The 11895-nt window shown below is 50.5% G+C and overlaps 1 long non-coding RNA gene across 1 annotated transcript; it reads right to left on the bottom strand.

Moving 5' to 3' along the window:
* Window positions 1-755: 755 nt before the first annotated feature.
* Window positions 756-11380, bottom strand: LOC128086994 (uncharacterized). The gene is made up of 4 exons (XR_008209623.1): window positions 11158-11380; window positions 9985-10103; window positions 5310-5426; window positions 756-5222 (listed from the first exon to the last, which is right to left on the bottom strand). It is a non-coding gene; the product is annotated as an uncharacterized LOC128086994 (long non-coding RNA).
* Between the last annotated feature and the right edge of the window lie 515 nt (window positions 11381-11895).

Here is an 11895-nt window from a genome sequence, read left to right on the forward strand (position 1 = left end):
CTTGAATGGCCAAAGGATGATCTTGAGCATGCCTGAGCCAGGGCAGCATCACCCAGCAGCATCATCCAGCCTGACAAACAGTGCTGCTTATCTGAGGGTCTAAATTAATTAAGCCCTGCACCTGGCATGGGATGTAATGCTGAATTACAGCTGTTGCTGCTCTTCCCTGGCATGACGTAGAGGTGAGTGATTTGCTGCACCTGAGGCAGCTGATGGGAATGCTCAGATGTGGGACCTGAGCCCTGGCTGGAGATGGGCACTGAAGTACCTGGCCCTGGCTGCTTTAAGAGGCTTTTCACAGGCTCCCATCCTTCACAGGGGGAAAGCTCACCTTTTTATAAGCATTCATAGAATCATTAAGGTTGGAAAAGACCTCTGAGACTACAAGGTTCAATTATCAACCCACCCCCACCATGCCCACTGCCCACATCCCTCAGTGCTACATCTCCATGGTTCTTGAACACCTCCATGGATGGTGACCCCACCACTCCCAGTGCAGCTGTGCCACTTCATCACCACTCCTTTGGAGAAGAAATTTATCCTAATATGTGTTGGGGACAGGACAAGGGAGTCCCAGGGTTTGCATGGCACCTGAAGGAACAGCTCCAACACATGACATGGGCCCGGATTCACCCCTGTGAAGCACTCCCTCCAGGAATAGGTGGGGTTTTCATTTTTCAGAGTGTTAATGTTGTTAGAAAACTTTCCCGAACAGCTTTGCATGAAGAAAACAGCATATATTCAACAAGAGTCCGTCTGATTCAATAGAAATAGACCTTTATTAATAACATGCACGTTATATGTATATTTAAAATACCTATACATTTTTCTACTATTCACTTTAGAAAACGATTTCATAAAAACCTTTCAATCAGGTCCCGAGTAATTTTAAACATTAAAAAGCCATTTACCATCGTAGAATCAGTAGGCGTGATCCCAGTGAGTTGGTGTACAGTCACCTGTAGCACAGCGCAGGCTCATGCATTCCAGCAGAAGCGAGCGTTCCCCTTTCTGCGGAGTTAAGCGCGTCAAATATCAGATGAAATACTTGACGGCACCTGCCGCAGTCATTATATGCAGTTGTGATTCCCTGCTGAGAGCACAATATGGCATTTAGAAGCTGGAGACGGCTTTTGTACAACGGTTGGAGCTCACGTGAAGGCAGGGCGGCTAGTGCAGAACCCGGGGATGGCAGAAACTGGAAAAAGAGAAATTCAGGGACCGACCAAGGGAGGAAAGCAGTCTAGAAAAGAGGAGAAGAGGAAATTGCCAAAGTGTGAAGTGGGGCTGGTGCTTCCCAAGGCCCTGTGGGCACAGGGCCAGAGCTGCATGGCGTGCATGGGGCTGTCGGCTAAAGGCGGGCTGCGGGTTTGCATGTACAAAGGCTGTATGAAGATGGGACTTTAAGGCACCGTAGTCCATATACTCAACACATTCATCAAAAACAACAGTTCCATTTACAGTGCAATATCAATGTATTCCAGTAGTCAAGCAGCAGCTCTGCCCTCACTTCTCTCTGGTAATTCAGCAATGGAGGAGCACATTAGGACAGGGCAGCCCCCACATTGCACATGCTGAGCATGGAGCACATAAGGAGCCTCGCACGGATGTGCACAGAGAGGCCATAACAAAGGTGTATAGTGGAGCAGAGCCCTACATTTTGGAGATGTCAGAATGCAAAGCTGATTCCATGCAGAGCCTCCTGTTGCTGCTCAGTGCCACCAGCTCAAGTCCAGCACTCATAGCCAAGCGAGAGAGTGGCACAGAGGGAGCTAAACTCTTTTAAACACTAATTACAGTCACATGTGCTGTTCCAAAATGACCACGCATTGTCCTAAGCCAGCCCTACTGGGAATGACCAGCTACCTGTGAGCAGGTCTGTCTGTGCCACCCACCATCGCCTCATGAACACTATCTCCAAGGCAACAGAATCAAAGGGAAGGAAGGACCTTCCTTACATCCAGTGCAAACATAGCCCATGTGTGGGAGTTCCTACCGCAGTCATAATGGAACATCTATATATGTGTATATATATACTTATCGCCGAAATCTGACCACCTACACATTCACACATCAGAGCCAGAAGAGCTGAATTGCAGCTATGAGCCCTAAAACAGAACAATCACTGCATGAAGCTGTATTAAAGGGCTGGTGCCCAGGAGCTTGGAAAATAAGTGATAGAAGCGGTACGTCGTTCAAAAAGTGTCAAACATTTCTGGAGCAACTTGTGATGCTACTGCACCTCTGTACTGCTTCATCACTGCAGGTTATGGCTATCAAGCGCTAAGGTTGAATGGTTGAATGTTGATCCACTTTTCACTGGCAAAAATCACTGTGTGAAGCATAAGGCAGCAAAAAGTTGAGCAGATGCAATGTTTAGAGTTGAGGACCTGTAACTCAATTTCAAATCAAAGCCAACATTCTAGAAGGAAGGAGTTGTAACATCTCCTGGAGCAAGTAGAAATTTAAGAAATAATAAAATCAGACAACATTTTTTTGTTCAAGAGGAGAAAACGTGAGTAAAGTGTTACCTTCTTTCACAGGTACCCAAGTGGTTTTGTTGTCTGATCCCAGTTCTTGCCTGTGCTACCTCCTGAGCACGCAGTGCTCTGTCAGAGGAGTTCACAGTAGGCAGGAATATGCCTGCCCTGTTCAGCAGAGGAGGGAATTTGTCATTTGTGAGATGGTGGGATAATGCTAAGGTAAGGTTAAAGGTTAAAGGCCTTAATCCTACCAAGCATTTGTGCCAATGCAGCAATTTTTATTTGATGTAGGAAATTTCATTTTTCAGGCCAGGACTATCCTCTGAGTGTAACAGAGCAGATCGGAGGGGGAAAGCACCCTAGCATTCAGTGTAGCCCCTGCGCTGCTGTGAGTTCAGGCAAAAACAGACAAAAAGAGCAAAACAAGTGCATAAACCAGGTCAGTTTATAGCAGAAGAATCACACTGACTGAACAACCACACGGCACACTGTGCCCCCAGTGGCCTCCTGGGCACAGGCGCTACCTCTGCCTCTGCCCGCAGTGCCCCATTCCCAGCCTTCCCACAGTACCTGCGCTGCTCATGCTCCCCACTTTGCAGGTTATCCTTCTCTTCAAATAAACTGTTGTTTTGCACTAGTAAGCTGCACCTTGCTGCTGCTTTCTGTCCCCTAAAGCTGTACTGCTGGGGCAGGAGTTCATGTTGCTCCTTGCACCTCCTACTCCCCTCCTTTGTCTTGTGCTGTGAACATGTGCGCAGCAGCTGCAGTGTCACAGCTGAGATGCTGTGAGGTTCCTCCTCTAGCCCTGCACTGAGCACAGCCTGGTCAAGGAGTGGTATTTTTTGTACTTCAGAAATAGCATCAGCCACATCTGCATGAGAAAAGACTTCCAAAACTAAAAACAAATTCTGTTCTTCAACATGAACCTGCCTCCAGCTGAGAGTGCTCTTCTATTTGCTCTGCTCTAAAGATGCAGGGCTGGCAGCCTGCCAGGCAAGGCCAGACTCCCCCACAATAATTCTGCAGCTCTGTAGGACAGGTTTGGACCATTGGTGTATTAGGTCAGCAGTCCTAGGAATCAGTCACTGATACATCACAGCTCGTTCATCACATTTCCCCAGGTTATAGTGCAATCATTGCTTTTGCTGGAGCATCATCTCTTCCCTTATATTACTCTTTGGTATTTTCATGGTACATTGGCAGCTATAAAACCTCCCACTTGTAATCACCAGTTTTGCTGAACAGCTCTCATGTCAATCCGCAGCTCATAAGATACATATTTACATAACCTAAGGTTAACTCCCAGGTCAAAATCAGACATTTTGGTTAGATGGGGCCCTGGGCAATCTGATCCAGTATTTAGCCTAGCAGCTGGCAGTGCTGCCCAAGACGGGGGTTGAAACATAACCATCCTTGAGGTCCCTTCCAACCCAAGCCATTCTGTGGCTCTATGATTTCACTTCACCTGAAACACCATTACCATTGCTGAGCAGCTTCATCAGGAGTACCTCTGAACTTCTACTAGCATCTGTCACATACATTCATTCTCTATCCAGAGAAGTTACCACTGCTTTTCTGTCTTTCCATGTCAAAATCAATGTTTACCTATTGTTTCCTAGCACCAGTGTGAACCCCTTGCTAAACAGCAGGTCAGCATGCAGGAAGGTATGGGGGAAACAGCCCGAATGAAGCTAAGGGAACACAGCAACAGGACAAAGAAACAATCTGTCCTGTGAGCCATTCTGCTCTGTACTAGAATAGCAAAGTAAATACCAGCTAAGAGATAATGTAATTAAAAAGGTGAATGCAATTATTCTAAAAATAACAGTAATAACCTTGCAAATCTCATAGTAGTTTAAGTAGCAAGCGAGTTAGTCTCTGAGCATCCTAAGCAAAGGCCATTCCTTCGGCACTGACCCCTTCATGTACAAAGCATTTCCTCAGAGAAACTTCCTATCTGTCCCTTTGCAGTCAGTAACTGGCACCTGGCTCCTCTCTGCCGGCCTGCTCCGCTACCTGGGGCTCCCCTTCTGCTAAGGGTGGCACAACTGAACGACAAAGTGATTCCCAGCATTTGTATCTACACACAGAGAACAGCAACGTGGCTTTGCTTCCACACGACACATTGCATGTGTGTGAGGCCTCAGCATCACACCTGCCCTGTGTGTGCACGGTGCTTCGTGGCCAATTGGTTAACATGGGGCTGCGGAGCGGTGCCCGAAGCACCCAACTCACCCCAAGCTGCTGAGTCCAAGCTCCGCTCCCACCTCACCACGGGCATCTCTGCAATCAGTGCCTCATCCTAACGCCTCAGCAAGCAGTTCAAGCATTCAGAAACAAACATCGGTGGGTCTAACAGCTACTTTAATTCATTTTATAAATAAGCAATTGAGAATTTTGCTCCAGGTGGCTGCTTGTGTAGCCCATCCCATAAACGGCGTTCTCTGCAGAATAAGGCACAATGCGATACGAATGCAGCTCTTCATAATAGAGTGACTGAGAACAGCACTCGTGTACCATAAACTTCAGCCGTTTTCGTGAGTCAGAGTAAGCAGTCCTATAGCACGGAGCCTCCTTAAAGTATTCATAGCTCTCCCTCTCTGTCTCTAGGTGAATCTTCCTCAACAGATTGTTAATTAACACCGACCTACGGAGATAGGCTTCGGGATCTTCCAGGAATCGGAGTTTCTGGAGAGAAAGTTTTAGAATACAAGTCCGGTCCTCAGGGAGTATCAGGTGCTGGGGAGCAAAGAGCATCACACGGGTCTTTAGTAGGGAGGGATGTAACTGAGGGAGGATGGGAGCTGGAAGGAGAAAGCTACTCACTTTTGGACAGTACTCATGGTAATCTTGATGTAGATGTTCTTCTTCTGCATATTTTCTCTTAAAGTAGGCTACTTTCGACGTCGTTAATGGATTTGGTAGGCCCCAGTCAGATCAGCTCTGTGCAAGATTAAGAGAGGGTTTAGGTTAGATTTAGATTAGATGTTAGGAGGAAACCCTTTACTGTGTGTGCCCCATACCTGCAGGTGCCCAAGGCCGCAGAGGGGCCCTGTGCAGGCTGAGCTGGTGGCTGGCAACCAGCTCTCAGCAGGGGCTGGAGCTGGGTGGGCTGTAAAGTCCTTCCAAGCCAAACCATGCTCCGGAGCAGTGACCACCTGCACTAGAGCTGCTGCTATCAGTACCCCGGCTGGTGACCGCCCTCCGGACCAAGGTAGGTGATAACCCGAGCCCAGCTCCGGGTGCTGCTGGCCAGCTTTACAGTGAGCTCTCGCTAGGTGGTAGTGTGGTCCCATGGTAGCCCGGCTCGGTGTGCTGCTGCTGCTGCTCCCTGGGCAGCTCCGAGCGCTCGCAGCCTCCTTGATGCTCAGCCCTTCAGCGAAGGGAAGGAAGCGCAGAGCCCTGGGGGTCCCGCAGGCTGCTCCCAGCTGCTCCTCTTTAGCAGAGGAGTCACAGTGCTACATCACTGCAGTGGGACAGTAACTTTCCTTCTAGTGAGCACCAGACAGAACGCAGGCTGGGTTTTGGTTTCATTAGACAGGAGGCGCGTGTGTTTGGGGTTGACATCATCGTGGACAAAACTCTCTCTGTTAAAAGCAGTTTCTGTGGTTTGCTTTCAAACGTGCTATTTTTCTGAAGGTTATTAATGGTCAATTTTAAAGTCCACAGAAAGTCACCACCTGGAGCCTCTCACAGTCAGGTCTCGGAGCTCAAGCTTCCTTCTCCAAACTGAGATGCCTTTACAGAGGTGTGTAAAACTTCGGCTATTGGGGCAATAAAGGTATTGGTTCTGGAGTGCAGAATCTCTCCTATGGCAACAGAACCAAATACACCACACATATAAGAGAGAGCTCGTGGTGCTGGATGGATCCCACCACACTCTCTGAGCTGCAGAGGGGAGTGAAAGGACACTAACACTGATCCTGCCCCTGCTAGAGGCATCTCTCCTTCCCTGGCAGGACAAAGTGATGTGCTCTGCCTTCCTCTTTAAATGCCAAAACCCACAAGAGATGCCCAAACAGGACATATCCTCATAGAAGACTCTTCCTGTGTTTTCTTGCTGAGCTTCAGGTTAGTGAGAATGGAGGTTTGCCATAAAGGACACTACAAACCTGGGCAGAAATCCCTTGGCTGGTGGATTAATGGCCTGTCTGGAGCCAAGTGTCCCAGCCCTGCTTTGGGACCCAGCACTGCTCTCACAAAAGAGGACTCAGAAAGGGACTGTCCCTCCTTGCAATAGGACAATGCCATGTTTCTGTCAACCTGGATGGACCACTGCACACAGCTCTTGGGAGCAGGGCACAGCTATGGCCTTCACAGCACTGCCAGTCCCAGGCAGCTGCAAAAAGTGGTCCAAATGCACAGCCTTCACTGCTGGCAGGTTTTATCCTACATTTGAATTACACTGGAGACAGGGCACCCTGGGCATTTAACTACTCTGACACTGCTTCTCCTAGGTTCAAACCTCCCTGCTGTGTTATCTGAACACAGGCAGAAAAGCATTTATGCTCCCAAAGCTGTAGGATAAGAGAACATCACAAGGACTCGGGGGAGACTTTATAGCTCTCTATAATGACCTGAAAGGAGGTTGTGGTTAGGTGGGGGTCGGCCTCTTCTGCGTAACTAGCAATAGGGTGAGAACCAGCCTCAAGTTGTACTGGTGTGGGGGGGTTCAGGTTGGATATTAGGAAAAATTTCTTCTCGGAAAGAATGGCCAAGCACTAGAACAGGCTGTCTAAGGAGATGGTAGAGTCACTGTCCCTGGAGGTGTTCAAGAAATGTGCAGATGTGGTACTAAGGGACGTGGCTTAGGGGGGAAATACTGGTGCTAGGTGAATGGCTGGACTGGGTGATGTTGGAGGTCATTTCCAACCTTAATGATGATTACAGTTTTCCTCAGCCTTTCTCTGAAGTGGACAGAGGTATGAAAGAAGAAGTGATGTTCCCATGGTGCCATTGGGGATGGAAATAAAGCCAAACCCAGAGTGCAGGGTAAGCCGACCAGGGGCTCGTTGTTCTCCTTCAAAACAAGCTTCTAAGTTGTAAAACTCACTCTGGTGATTTCCACTGAAAAGGCTGAAAGCACAGCCTGTGTACTCTGCATGCAGAACATAAGCAGAGGCAGGACAGAAACCCAGGGCATGCAGAGCATCACCACTCAACCCTCCATCTCTTCCATCTCCCTTGAGATGGAGGATGACAAGTGGAACACCATTGGCCCTAAGGACAAACAGTCCTGAAGAAGGACCAGCAAACTGCTTGGAATAGCCATGCCAGATGGACAGGAGGAGGCTGTGTCCAAGAGCCATGGAGATGTGGCAGAGGGACACGGTCAATGAGCATAGCGCAGATGGATTGGGGTTGGACTTGGGCATCTTAAACGTCTTTTTCCAGCTTCAGTTTTTCTGTGATTCCATGAAGCTTCCTGCAGCTGGCCCCATCCCTGTTCCCAACACCGGGCTGCAAGGCTGATTTTAAAAGGACACGTTCCCACCTGCAAGCACAAAGCTCCTCAAAGACCAAGAGCAGAGCAGACGCAAGCTGCTCGGTGCTGGCTGTCAGCAAAGCCCAGCGGTTCCAGCCCTGCAGGACTCCTGAAAGTCAGTGCGGACTGCCTGGCCGGGCTGCAGGCACGCACGGCGGTAGTAATGCGGCAGTGAATCAGACCCTTCGTGTTTTGTTTAAATATAAACATATTGAATCAGTGCTTTTTTGTGAGGAAGGCTATTCTCGCCAGCCAAGTGTTTTGACAGCTACAGCAAGGTGGTATGAGTCACTGCCTCCGCCTCAGCCAGCCTTGGAGACAGATACATCTTAATCACATTACATTTTTTCAGTGCCGCACCACAATCCCAGGCATGGGGCCAACCATCCCCCCAGGGATGGAGCGGTGGATCCTGAGTGCGAAGTTTGCCCTCCCTGCCCAGCCGAGCCCGGCTGCTCGGAATGCACACAGCACCGCAGCGGCTCCCGCTGCCATTAGCACTAATGGAAGTTGGGAGCATAAATCCCATGCGTGGCACTGAGGGGATGGAGGCTGCTGCCTCCCAGGTCTCCCCAGAGCAGCTTCATGAGCTCTTTAACTGTACTTTCAAATACGTGCCTGTTCTTACTCCTTGCCCTGGGAATAATCACAGCGCTGCGTGGACCCACAGGGTTATTAGGCATGTTTGGGCAGAGGGTCTTATCTAAATTGAAATGGAAATTGATTTATAGCATGGCAACTTCATGATTGAGCTGCAAATGGCACAAGATAGTCTTCACCTGCCTTACGGTCCCCCATCACACAGAGATAGAGCCTCTATGCAGCATGAATTAGTGCTGCTGGTCCCAGGAGGGCCACGGGTCATCTCAGAGAGGGGGGTTAGCAAATGACCAAGCAGCTGAGAGAAAGCAAAGATTGTGCTTTTCCACTTCAGACAAATGGAAAGCGGACTGCCAGCCCTGGGTCTGCAGGTTGTACAGAGAGCTGCTCTGGCTGCCTCTGTTTTTCCCACCTTTCCTAAGGAAGAAGACCTGTCCCTGCAGTGTGCTGCTGCAGTGCTGGGGCTGGAGCAGCTGCTGCTCTCAGTGCATCACTGCAGATGGCTGCAGGAGAAATTCAGGGGCTCACTGGGTGAGCCGGAGCCAACAGCACCACGCAACTGAAATGAGCCGGTGCCCCACAGGTCTTCCTCTCACAGCACAAGGGGATGGAAGTGCAAGAGAGCCAGCTGAGATGGAGAGCATCTCTGAGCATCTCCTGCATGCACAAATAGAAAATCCAGTGCTTCTGAGCATGCAGAGATGGGTATTTATTATCAGCAGGAGATGTGACTTTGACATGGCTGGAGATACTGCCTTGTCCTTGCGGCTGCCGTCAAGCTGCAGTGATGAATTCCCCTGCGATGAACCTGTGATGAACCTCAGCCACACTGCAATTACAAAGTGCTCAGCTGAAACCCTGTCTGATTTCATGTTACACTGCCGCATTTCTCAGGACAAGCAGCCTCAGGTCCCGCCAAGGCTTTCCCAGCTTCAAAACACAGGCGGAGAAAATGTGAATGGGGAACACTGCCAGATCATGGGTTTCACATGGAATGACAATTGCAGAGCGTAGGGATGGATCTCCTGCTCCCCACCCGGGCACAGAAATTCCCCTTGTTTGATCACCTGAAGGAAGGTAGCAGCCTTCCTACTTGCTGGAGCTGTGGCTTTGCACTTTAAAACTGCCTTCTTTTGGGACTTCTAATTGCTTTACAGATCTCCCTAGTTCACCAGGCACAGGCATCAGGATAGCTCTCATGAATGCATAAAAACAGAGACAGTGATGGGTGATCGCTCTGCTCCCGTTCCCTGCCGCCCCCCTGCCTCCATCCCTCTGACCAAGAAAACGGGTATAGCTCAGCCAGATGCAGCAAAAAAATAGAATGACACCTTAACTCCATCTGAGTCCCCCTTTAGCAGTCATTTCCCTTGCTCCAAAGCCCAGTCAGCAGTAGTTGGCAAACATGACAATTACCTGAGGATGTGGAGTCAGTCTGCAAAGGGTCTCTCTGGGATGATGCCAGCAGTCCTGGTGAGATCTCCTCGCACGGGCTCAGCAAGCATTGCTGGCAGCACAGCCCCGCAGAACGTCACCTGTGGGGGGACCAAGGGAGAACATGGCTCAGGTGGCAGCAGCAGGACGAGCACGAGAAGAGAAAACAGGAAAAACAGAGTCCTGGGGTCACATCCAAATCATAGAATCGTTAAGGTTGGAGAGACCACTGAGACTGTCTATTCCAAACTCCCAGACTTTACCCTCGCTTCCCGGACAGCCTTTCAGACATAAACCAGAACATGAGGAAAAACCATGTCAGCCTCTCAGTGGTATGGCTGTAATGCTCCCAGAGCAAATGCTGCACACACAGTTCCTCGGAATACCCGGAAGTTTGCTGAGCCAAAACACGACTGCAGCCTGAGCACAACCTCATGAAACAGTGTGCTGTTTTCCCCATCAGCTCTTGTCAGCCTCACAGGAAAGCTGAAGGAATACAACTGAAACCACAGCATCATTTGGAGCGGCAACATCCATTTCCCATCACACAGCCCCCCTCCTGGCCCCTCACTGCCTGCAGAGTAACACAGCCCTGGGGAAAGTCAGATTACGGGTTCTGTGTCCCAGGATTACTGCACTGTGCATGTTTATACGTTCGCCTTCTCAAGGGTCCCCATGGCACCGTGCAGAGAAACATCAACAGATCCATGTGTGCAGACCCACCTCTGCACTTCTATGTGCAGAGATGCTTATTCTGCCTACATCCACATGTGAAGAAAAAGCAGATCCAAACACTGTGAAAGATAGAGGAAAATAGAGCTTGTGTGTGTTTGCGTGCGTCTCGCAGCTAGAACATGTCTATGCTTAGGTGGCTGTCTCATCCCTGAGGATGGCACTTAGCAAACAGACAACAAAAAGTAGCTCTGCTTACTTTGCAGAGTTTGCCCATAGGAAGACAGCAGAGAGAGCAGCACCTCGGTGCACAACCCGTAGCCCTGCAGGACCAACGCTGCACCCTGCTCGGCTCCATGCCTTCTTCCACAGCTCTGCAAAGCCGGCAGCTCACACATACAAAACTCCCTGCGTGCCAGCAGCCGCCCACAGCCCAGCAAATGCCACGCTGTCCTCAAGCACCCTCAGCCCTGCGGCACTCACCTTGCGATCCCCAGCTGTGGAGGGAGAGCTGCTCCCGTCCTTCTTCCTTCCCCAGCCGCTCCGAGCTGCTGGCTGCCGCTGGAAGTGGTGGCACTGGTGGCAGCTCCTGCGGGTCCCTGCAGCCACTGAGGAGCGCATCACCGCCCGGCTGCAGCCCGCGGAGGTGGGCGCCCAGATGTGCCCTGCACGGATTGGTCCAGCGGGAGCAGATGTTGCCCGGTTGCTAGGAGCGTTGCTAGGCGCCTTGCTAGGAGACGGTGACGCTCTCCCCATCACTGGCGAGACTCGAGGCTGCAGGGAGGGAGGGGAGGTCCTGGAAAGCCCACCACCTCCATGGTGGGATGGGAAAGGCTGGAAGGAACGGGACAGAACAAGATAGGATGGGATGGGATGGACAGGGCGGGATGGGAGAACAGGGCGGAGAGGATGGGACAGGACAAGATAGGATGGGATGGGACGAGATGGAGTGGAATGGGATGGAATGGGTTGGCGTGGGATGAGGTGGGGTGGAACGGGATGGAATGGGTTGGGATGGGGTGGAATAGGATGGGATGGGACACGATGGGACGGGGAAGATGAGGCACATGCACGGTGGCTTGCTGCGCTGCAGTGTGCCACAGCTCAGAGCTGGAAAGGGGATGAGTTGCTGCCAGAGGCATTGCAGCAGGGCGAAGGATGTGTAAGTGAAATGCAGGAGCTAGGAGGGGGCAGCTCTGCTTCATGCCTTGCAGGTGGAGA

Source organism: Tympanuchus pallidicinctus, unplaced genomic scaffold (genome assembly GCF_026119805.1).
Source record: "Tympanuchus pallidicinctus isolate F22 unplaced genomic scaffold, pur_lepc_1.0 scaffold3, whole genome shotgun sequence".
Classification (NCBI taxonomy): domain Eukaryota; kingdom Metazoa; phylum Chordata; class Aves; order Galliformes; family Phasianidae; genus Tympanuchus; species Tympanuchus pallidicinctus.